The 11,072-nt window shown below is 41.8% G+C and overlaps 1 pseudogene; it reads right to left on the reverse strand.

Moving 5' to 3' along the window:
- Nucleotides 1–9,116: 9,116 nt before the first annotated feature.
- On the reverse strand, nt 9,117–10,825 carry LOC125343826 (annotated as a pseudogene).
- Between the last annotated feature and the right edge of the window lie 247 nt (nt 10,826–11,072).

Raw genomic sequence — 11,072 nt, forward strand, 5'->3', positions numbered from 1 at the left:
ATCTGTCTACAAATACAGACCTTCAGGGAGAAGATTTGGTTGGTTCAAATCATTTGCCTACAGCGTATAGATAAGTGATAATTCCTATCTGGTCAACTGTGGTGACATAGTACAGATAGTACAGTAAAGGCAAGAAGATCTTGTTCATCTGTTCACTGGCTAGGGTTCTGCTGCTATAGGCTGAGTTAAGCTGGATGTTTCCACTTTAGGCTACAGCAGTGAACATGACGTTTTCTGATCACTGCAGGTGGCATACTTGGTTGAGTGGCTTGCATCTATGTGTATTCTCCTCTTCTTTGGGCTAGTGGGGTGGCTTTCATAATGATGGCGAAAGTGCACAGGGGCAGGTGTAAAACATGCAAGCCCATTAAAGTTTAGGCTTAAAATGGTTACATTGGCTGGGAATATGGCTTAGTGGTAGACTGTTTGTCTGGCATGCATGGGTTCGATTCCTCAGTGCCACATAAATGGAAAAGGCTGAAAGTGGTACTATGGGTCAAGTGGTAGAGTGCTAGCCTTGAGCTAAAAAGCTCAGGGACAGTGCCCAAGCCCTGAGTTCAAGCCCCAGAATTGGCAACAAAAAACCCAAACCCAAAAAACAAAGACTGTCACATTGGAGGAAAAACTGTGAGAAAACAAGGGAAGGGATATCACTTCCAGAAAGAAATATATTCTTTATTTGACTTTTGTACCTATAACTCCTCTGGTACATCATCTTTATATTTAAAATTTTTTTTTGCCAGTCCTGGGCCTTAGACTCAGGGCCTGAGCACTGTCCCTGGCTTCTTTTTGCTCAAGGCTAGCACTCTGCCACTTGAGCCACAGCACCACTTCTGGTCTTTTCTATATATGTGGTGCTGAGGAATTGAACCCAGGGCTTCATGTATATGAGGCAAGGACTCTTGCCACTAGGCCATATTCCCAGCCCCACATCATCTTTATAATAAGAATCAAAATATTAAAAATCTGTCACACTGACACTTCCACTTGGAAATTATTCTCCAAAGCAAGTTATATGGCAAAGCCACAAATCAAGTTGTCTGAAGGGAAATTTATCCATTGTGATAGCATAGCAAGTGTCTACATGCAGATGTGCACTGAATTAGGAATCTTTAGGCCATAATTTCACCTAAGACAGCTTTCCCTGCTCATGTCTCACATGCGCATGTTTCACATAATCATGTTGGTGGCGAATAGTGGTAAGGAGATAAAACGTCATGGGCTAGGGAATAGAAGGACTACCTTTTCTACAAAGATGTCTTTCAAGATTTCTAGCAATGAGCTGGGAATGTGGCTTAGTGGTAGAGTGCTTACCTAGCATTGTGTGAAGCCTTTGGTTTGATTCCTCAGTACCATATAAAACAGAAAAAGCCAGAAGTGGCAGTATGGCTCAAGTGGTAAACTGCTAGCCTTGAGTAAAAGAAGCTCAGGGACAGAGCCCAGGCCCTGAGTGCAAGCCTGAGGACTGGCAAAAAAAGTTGCAGTGTGTTAGTTTTTTAAAGTAGGTAGCCCGTAAAGGAGAACACCACGCGGTATTCAGGCAGGAGAGAGTTTATCCGAGTCACGGCACCATATCTGTTAGGTTTTTAAAGATGATGCTAAGTGAAATGAACTCCATGTTATGGAGACAATTGTTATATCACAGTTGTAACTACTTTCAACGTCCCATGTGTATCTGTAGCTTCTATTATTGATGGTGTTCTTGTATCACCTTCCTGTGGTTGTACCTACACTATCTCTGTAATCTTATCTGAGTATATTGGAAACTGTGTATACTGGTATTGGAACTAGGAAATTGAAAGGGAATACCAAAATTGAGAGACACAGGGTAAAAAAAGACAAACAACTACAAAAGCAATACTTGCAAAACTGTTTGGTGTAAGTGAACTGAACACCTGGGGGGGAGGGGAAAGGGGGAGGAGGGAGGGGGTATGAGGGACAAGGTAACAAACAGTACAAGAAATGTATCCAATGCCTAACGTATGAAACTGTAACCTTTCTGTACATCAGTTTGATAATAAAAATTTGAAAAAAAAATAAAGTAGGTAGTCGGTAAAGGAGAACGCCACGCGGTATTCAGGCAAGAGAGAAAGTTTATTACTGAACTGCTGGCCTGTGGCTAAGATGATCCATGGCCAGAGAGAAGGGAGAGAGAGAGCGACCCCCACCCAGCCCTGCCTTATTTCTAGGGCAGGGGCAAGGGGTGTGGCCAGGTGGATTAGGATGTGACCTTAGGGAAAGGGGAAGTAACTGCCTCCAGGTCTGCAGGTTACCCAGGTAACTGGGTGGAGACTTAATGAGGTGGGGGCATCTACATGGAGCCCTCAGGGAGAGGACCTAACACAGTGTACATCAGGAAAGCAATATAGATGCCTTGTATCAGGCCAACATAGCAAAGGTCAGAGCTGAGGTATCAGCCTGTCAGTGAGCACTGGTCCAAGAGGGCAAGACTACTTCAGACTTCTTGAAGGTTTGCTTTGAGCAGAGTTAACTTGGGCCAGATTCAAGGTTACTATTAAAGGTCCTTAGTGCCTGCCAGCGAACAAACAACGGATCCTGCTAGGTAACAGTGCTTCTTCTGTTTTGTAAACTTGCTTACCCATGCCTCCACTCCACCTCACTATACTATTGTCTGAATGTCTCAGTTGGAAAGTTATCCTATTTCACCTTACCTGTTCGTTTAGTTTATCATATGTGGATTATGTGACACATTATGTAACTAGTGTTTTTTTAATCAAATAGGCCCATGCCTGTATGACTGATCTCAACTATTGAAAGGGTTTTTGTAAAAGCAGAGTCATAAAGTCAGAAGACTCAGGAAGTATAAACTAGGAGGAGGAGGAAGAAGCAAAAAGGGAAACCATAAGCAGAGGTTTACTCTGACAGTCCCAGGACAGACAGACTTCTGATGCAAGCTAATTACTGAGGGAGGAAAGGCAGTGCTGCCCTGCCTGACAGTATAGGAGAAATAGGGGAGGAGCTCACTCCCAGCACTTAGGGGAAGAAGTTGATTTAGGCCAAGCTGGTGTGTGAACTCCTTAAACTTCCTCATCTCTGAATTCAGAGTAAGCTGCTGTTTACCTTTCCAGCCTCATCTCCCACAACTTCCCCATATGTACTCTAACCCCTGCCAATGAGAGTGACTTCCACTCTCCAAAGACATCCTGCTCTTTTCCTGTTCTAGGCATTTGGCTCTGGGTTCCCTCCACCAGAGATAGCCCTTTTCCAATTCTGCCCATCAAATTGTTCACATTCTTCAAGGCCCATCCCCCATTTCCATTTCCTCCTCCTGTTCCTCCTCCTGCTCTTTCTCTCTCTCCCCCCACTTCCTCTTCACTCTCCTCCTCCTCTTCCTCCTCCTTCTCCTTCCTTTTGTCGTTTTTCTCTCCTTGATCTTGTCCCCATTCATCTTCTTAGTCTCCTCTTTGGGGGCAAGAAGTAGTCTCCCTGTGTAGTCCAAACTGGCCTAGAACTCACTATGTAGCCAAGACTGGTCTTTAATTTGCTATCCTCCTGCCTTAACTTTCTGAATGCACTGCACCCTCCAGCACCCCCAGCCAACCCCACTAGATTCTCCAGGCAAGTATAAATTATTCCCATTTTTACCCCTTCCCCCCAGCCATCACAGGGTCTTCTTTGCACTATTTTCCCAGTGCTTGTTTGGTCCATGTTTTTCTTTCTTTTCCCTCTGTATTTGGTATTCAATAAGGCATCCTATATCTTATCAGGGTCTACTAAGGATGCAGTTCTCAAAGTTTCTGCTCTCAAAAGACTAGTGGCTGAGCACTTGGGCCTCAGGCCTATAACCCTAGCTACTAAGGCACTGTTTGAAGCCAGTCTGGACAGGAAAGTCCATGAGGCTTATCTCTAACCACCAAAAAGTCAGAAGTGGAGCTGTGACTCAAGTGGTAGAGTGCTAGCCTTGAGCACACAAACAAACAAAAACCTCAAGGCCTGTGCCCTGAGCTCAAGCCCCAGGACTGGCACACACACAAAGACAAAAGACTCCAGGTTGCTTTAGAGAGAGATACAACTAGTAGTAACATGTGGTTCAACTAAACCAAAGAAAGCAGAGTTGTTCTGGAGATCCTAAGAAGGGAATTCTAACCTGTCTTAGAATTCTGAGAGTAAAGGACCTAAGTCATTTCATCAGAGCTGGCAGCATGTGCTAACGCCCTGAGGCTATTTAAGAATTGCTTTATGTGGGAATAAATTCAATATTTATGTTTAAGTCTTGGTAAATTGATTCTCTTATTGGATAAATTACATAAAGACTTTCCTATTTGTTGTATTTCATGGCCACCTTCAATTAGCCCTTATTAATCTAAATTTACAAATGGGAAACATAAAGCTTCAGATTTAAATTATTACAGTAATAGGGGGAGGGATGGTGGGAGAAAAGCAAGGGAAGGGGTAACAAGTATGACAAGAAATGTACTCCTTACCTCACACATGTAACTGTAACCCCTCTGTACATTACCTTGACAACAAAATTAGATTAAAAATTATTTAAAAATAAATTATTAGACTAAGGTAAATTCAGACTGGCAGAGTAAAGATGACAACATAGTTTTTCTTATGCCAAAGAAATGCTCTTTCCTCTACATTCTGACTCTCCAATCTAGTTCCCTCTGATAGAGAACTGGGCAAAAGGTCAAGAAGTGTCTCCAAGAGAAAAGTTAGGGGCTGAAGGGAAAAAATGATACAATGTTTACAATTTTTGTGCAAATTGTGCTACAATTTTTGTGCTAATTGTGCTTTGTAGGTATATCAGTATCTTAATCTCTTCCCACTAACTTTTCTGTTTTCAATGCCTGACACTGCCATTCACATAGGTAATAAAAAGGGAGGCGGGAATCTGGATGACTTCTAACCTATTTAAAGACTAACGTGGATGCAGCAATAGTAGCCAACAAGAATGTCATAACATGAAAATAAGTATAAAGAATTTGCTTGGAGGAGTTGCATAAATCACTTGCCTGAAATTTTAACCTTGGTATCATTGATATCCCAATGATATGCCTTTAAAACATCAATTATAAAACAATAAGGTAGTACTATATTCTATCACAAAAGTTTCACTTCATTTTCTTTCTTCTTTTTCTTTTTTTTGCCAGTCCTAGGGCTTGAACTCAGGGCATGGGCACTGTCCCTGAGCTTCTTTGGCTCAAGGCTAGTGCTCTACCACTTGAACCACAGCACCACTTCCAGTCTTCTGTTTATGTGGTAATGAGGAATTGAGTCCAGTACTTCATGCATGCTAGACAAGCACTCTGCCACGAAGCCAAATTCCCAGCCCCTTCATTTTCATTCAAAAAATTTACAGGTGTCATAAAAAACATTTAAGTGAAATAATTTTTTTTGGTAAAATTGAAGAAATAGTTGGCCATGGTGAAGAACACCTGTAGTTCCAGCACTGAGGAGATTGAGGCAGGAAGAGTGTAAGTTCAAGGCCAGCCTGAACTGTATTTCAAGATCTTGTTTAAAACAACAAGAGCTGGGGGCCTATGATTCACACCTGTATTCCTAGCTACTCAGAGGCTGGGTCTGGGGATCGTACTTCAAAGCCAGTCTGGGCAGAAAAATCCATGAGACTCATTTCTCCAATGAATCATCAGAAAACCAGTCTAGTCTTGAGCACAAAGAACTCAGGGACAGCACACAGGCCCTGAGATCAAGCTCCACAACTACCCACCAAACAACAAAAAAGAACAAACAACAACAACAAATAACAAAAAACAAAAGAATAAGGTTCTGTTTACAGATATCCTGGTCTCTGTGGAGACCAGCACTGCCACCTTCAGTAAGAGAGGGGAATTGCAATTATTAAGTAAAAATGCTATGTCTTAAAATGTAAATTACTTTTCCAATTAACAGACTTATATGACAGAATATTTGTATCGGGAGAGATGCTGGAGATAACATTTCATTTTCTATATTAAAATAGAATAATAACCAGGTGTGGTGGCAAATAGCATTAGTCTTAGTACTCAAGAGGCTGAATTAGTTTGCTCTGAGGCAAGTCAGAGCTTCACAGTGAGACACTCTATGGCTCAAAAAAACCCCAACAGATTGAGTTTTGGGTCCTTTCTTTTTTTATTTTTATTGTCAGGCTGATATACAGAGCCGTTACAGTTTCATATGTTAGGCATTGGATACATTTCTTGTACTGTTTGTTACCTCCTCCCTCATTCCCCCCTCCCCCTCCCCCTTTCCCTTTTCCCCCATGTGTTGTTCAGTTGGTTTACAGTAAACAGTTTTGCAAGTATTGCTTTTGTAATCGTCTGTCTTTTTTATCCTGTGTCTCTCGATTTTGGTATTCCCTTTCAGTTTCCTAGTTCTAATACCTGTATACACGGTTTCCAATGTACTCAGATAAGATACAGAGATAGCGCAGGTACAACCACAGGAAGGGGATACAAGAGGATCATCAACAATAGAAGCTATGGTTTCACATCGCATGTTGAAAGTAATTACAACAGTGATCTAACAGTCGTTTCCATAACATGGAGTTCATTTCACTTAGCATCATCTTATGTGTTCATAAGGGCTTAGCTATTGGGCTCTTGTGATCCTCTGCTGTGACTAGCCTAAACCTGTGCTAATTATTCCCTATGAGGGAGACCATAGAGTCCATGTTTCTTTGGATCTGGCTCACTTCACTTAGTATACTTTCTTCCAAGTCCTTCCATTTCCTTACGAATGGTGCAATGTCATTCTTTCTGATAGAGGCATAAAATTCCATTGTGTATATGTACCACATTTTCCTGATACATTCGTCTACTGAGGAGCATCTGGGTTGGTTCCGAGTTTGGAGTCTTTTCTAAGTAACATACTTGGGATATTTCCTGTACATATCTTTGTTTTTGTTTTGTTTTTTTGCCAGTCCTGGGGCTTGGACTCAGGGCCTGAGCATTGTCCCTGGCTTCTTTTTGCTCAAGGCTAGCACTCTGCCACTTGAGCCACAGCGCCACTTCTGGCCTTTTCTATATATGTGGTGCTAAGGAATCGAACCCAGGGCTTCATATATACGAGGCAAGCATTCTTGCCACTAGGCCATATTCCCAGCCCCCAGTACATATCTTTGAAACCTTCAAAGTACACACGACTAGTGGTATTCAATTTTACAAATAAGAAAAGTAAGACCCAACAAGGTAAAGCCTGGCTTATTAATACGAGAGTAAATAAATACCATTCTAGATTGTGTGCTTTTTACTGTATCATGTGATCATTCTCCAGTTTTTATTAATATGAAGGAAATTATAATAAGGAATAATATAAAAATTTGACATTTCAGTGGTCTTTTTTCTCTTCTTTTTATTACCATATATTAATTATATGAAGATGCTTCATGGGGCTGGGGATATGGCCTAGTGGCAAGAGTGCTTGCCTCTTATACATGAGGCCCTGGGTTCAATTCCCCAGCACCACATATACAGAAAATGGCCAGAAGTGGCGCTGTGGCTCAAGTGGCAGAGTGCTAGCCTTGAGCAAAAGAAGCCAGGGACAGTGCTCAGACCCTGAGTCCAAGCCCCAGGACTGGCCATAAAAAAAAAGATGCTTCATGGTGATATTTCCACACATGATCACAGCCTTCCCTTCTAAATCCTATCTGCTTCTTTCTTTCCTTTCCTTCCTTCCTTTGGCTTCTTCCTCTTTCTCTCTCACTCTTTCTTCTTTCTCTCTTTTTTCCTTTCCTTTCCTCTTTCCCTCCCTTCCTCCCTCCTTCCCTCCCCTGCCTTCCCTCCCTCCCTCCCTCTCTCCCATCTGTCTTCTTTCTTTCCTTTTTTCTGTTCTGGTACTAAGGTTTTGGGGCTTCTCCCTCTTGCTTGGATTTCTTGCTCATAGCTTCTGTTCTACTACTTGAGCCATGCTTCCAGCCTGGCATTTTGCTGGTTAATGGAAGATGAAGTCTCATGGACCTTTTGGCCCAGGCTAAATTTGATTTATGATCCTCCAGGTTTCAGCCTCCTGATGAGGTAGGATGATAGGCATGAACCACCAGTGGCAGACTTTCAATGGTTTCTTATGCAATCTGTTCAGGAAATAGAAATGTTTCTAGGTGGGAAGCTTGAGGGAAGTTACTGACTGAGTAACTCCAGGATTACTTTGTTATTATTCTGAGTCTCGATGTTGCTATGCAGTCCACTCTGGCCTGGAACTCAAGATCCTTCTGCCTCAGGGTTCTGAGCAATGGAATTACAGACATGCCCTTTCATGTTCAATTGACTTAACTTTTTTGTTGTTGTTGTTGATCATAGGGCTTGAACTCAGGGCCTGGATGTTGTCCTTCAGCTCAAGGCTAGTGTTCTACCACTTGAGCCACAGTGCCACTTCCAGTTTTCTGGTGGTTAACTGCAGGTAAGAGTCTTACAGACTTTCCTGTCCCGGCTGGCTTTGAACCTCCATCCTAAGATTTCAGTCTCCTCAGTAGCTATGATTACAGGTGTGAGCCAATGGTACTAATCCTAAATTAACTTCTTATGCATCTTCAACTCTGAAATTACATGATGAATCTGACTTGCCTCACAGGGTTCATGGAAAGCTGATGGGAGAGAATGGATGGAAAAATGCTGAGTTAACAGCACCACATATACACAAAAAGTCGGAAATGGCGCTGTGGCTCAAGTGGTAGAGTGCTAGCCATGAGCAAAAAGAAGCAAGGATTGCTCAATCCCTGAGTTCAAGTCCCAGGACTGGAAAAAAAAGAAAAAGAAAAAAATAGGAGTGATAGAGTAGGTAAGACACAAAAAGAAAACTAAAAGTGCTTTGAAATATGAATATATGATATATAAAATGACATTAAGTAGTAAAAATGAATCAGTAATAATTGTATCAAGCCAGGCATCAGTGTATCACACCTGTTATCCTAGCTCTTCAGGAGGCTGGGATATCAGGATCATGGTTTGAAGCCAGCCTGGGTAGAAAAGTCCTCGTGAGTCAGGAAAATGCATATCAATATGGAGAAAAATAAATGTGAAGCAATGTCTTTTATTACATTTGAAATACATTTTGAAATAAATTGGTAAGCATTTACAAGTATCTTACAATCCAAACTAGAAGAAAATAAAATGAGATTTTAAATCAGTTTTGGATAGAAGATAATTTCATTTTTTTTTTTTTTAGTGTTTGAAAATAATTGTACTTTTATTTGCGTAAGCATTCAGGGAAAAAAGTGTGTTGAATATAGTTTCCTGCTATGTTTCCTGACTTGTGATTATTTAAAATTTTTCTCATCAAGAGAGTTAAATAGCACTCAAACCAAAAGTCCAATGAATCAAACTTCTCTTTTCTCCCACTTTTACATGCTCACTTCCGACCATCATTTCCCTGCAAAATTTCTACTTAGTCTCTCAAAAATCAATGCTATGAAAGTTTTCTGAAAGGCTCAGCCTTTTTTTTAGTCTCTGAATGATTACAGTATTCTGTAAAGCTGCTTCTCCCAGGGTGATTGTCTCATGTAGCAATCTGAGGAAAGGAAGTGCTGTTGCCAGGGAAAACGGAGGGCTTCTTTGAGGTGCTTGGTACTTTTCTTTTCTTGTTGTATTTATTTATTTATTTATTTATTTTGGCCAGTCCTGGGCCTTGGACTCAGGGCCTGAGCACTGTCCCTGGCTTCTTCCCGCTCAAGGTTAGCACTCTGCCTCTTGAGCCACAGCACCGCTTCTGGCCGTTTTCTGTATATGTGGTGCTGGGGAATCGAACCTAGGGCCTCGTGTATATGAGGCAGGCACTCTTGCCACTAGGCTATATCCCCAGACCGGTACTTTTCTTTTCTTTTTTTTTTTTTTTTTGGCCAGTCCTGGGCCTTGGACTCAGGGCCTGAGCAGTGTCCCTGGCTTCTTTTTGCTCAAGGCTAGCACTCTGCCACTTGAGCCACAGCGCCACTTCTGGCTGTTTTCTATATACGTGGTGCTGGGGAATTGAACCCAGGGCTTCATGTATACGAGGTAAGCGCTCTTGCCACTAGGCCACATTCCCAGCCCAAAAGTTTTGTTGTTTTGTTTTTTGCCAGTCCTAGGCCTTGAACTCAGGGCCTGAGCACTGTCCCTGGCTTCTTTTTGCTCAAGGCTAGAACTCTGCCACTTGAGCCACAGCGCCACTTCTGGCCATTTTCCATATATGTGGTGCTGGGGAATCGAACCCAGGGCTTCATGTATATGAGGCGAGCACTCTACCTCTAGACCACATTCCCAGCCTTGCTTGGTACTTTTCAATGAAGTCTTTGATGTGGCTTACCCTATGAGAAATATTAAATTTCTGGACAATTCTTTTTCCATTGGCTAACCAGATCTGTACATTAGTAATGGGTCCCAAGTTGTTCAGCGAAACAGCACATAAAGTATTTTTATTTTCAACTTCAATAATCTTTGCTTTTGAAACAATTTTTGGTGTATCACTTCTTAGTCTATGACCCTGTCCGGAGAAGAGCTGGAACACAGGCTTTATCGATATACATACTTCAGTTTTTTTTGTCTTCAACTTTCACATCCACCTCCTCTTTATCAAAAATTCCCTGTAATTCTGCAGGTAATTCCCCCTTCTTGATGGAGTTCAGGAATTGTTGACTTGCACCATCAGAGTAAGTTCTAAAGTCATCGTTGACAGTGAACCCGTTTTTCCACAATTTTATATTTATATCTACCTGTTTCCTCTGTTCAGTGGGAGACAAGGATTTGGCACCAGTCTTCTGAGCTTCCTCAAAAAGGCTGTCAACTAAATGTTCACAATTCATTTGCTGATTATCACTAATAGGCTGATTGTCAGATACTGTGTCACAAACCCATTCTTCTTTTATACCTTCAAGATTATTCACTTCTTTCATTCTATGTGTTTCTGAGCCCCGTCATCCAGAGGGACGGTTGAGGGAGTCCCCCACCCCCACCCCCCAACCCCTGGGCGGCCCCGAACAGGCTTAACTCACGAAGATAATTTCTTGATAGCTAAAGTAATAATGATATTGTTGGTAAAATGGATATTATAAGAAATATAATATTTCAGCCGGGTGCTGGTGGCTCATGCCTATAATCCTAGCTACTCAGGAGGCTGAGATGTGATGATCACAGTTCAAA

The sequence above is a fragment of the Perognathus longimembris genome, chromosome 28 (genome assembly GCF_023159225.1).
Source record: "Perognathus longimembris pacificus isolate PPM17 chromosome 28, ASM2315922v1, whole genome shotgun sequence".
Lineage (NCBI taxonomy): Eukaryota > Metazoa > Chordata > Mammalia > Rodentia > Heteromyidae > Perognathus > Perognathus longimembris.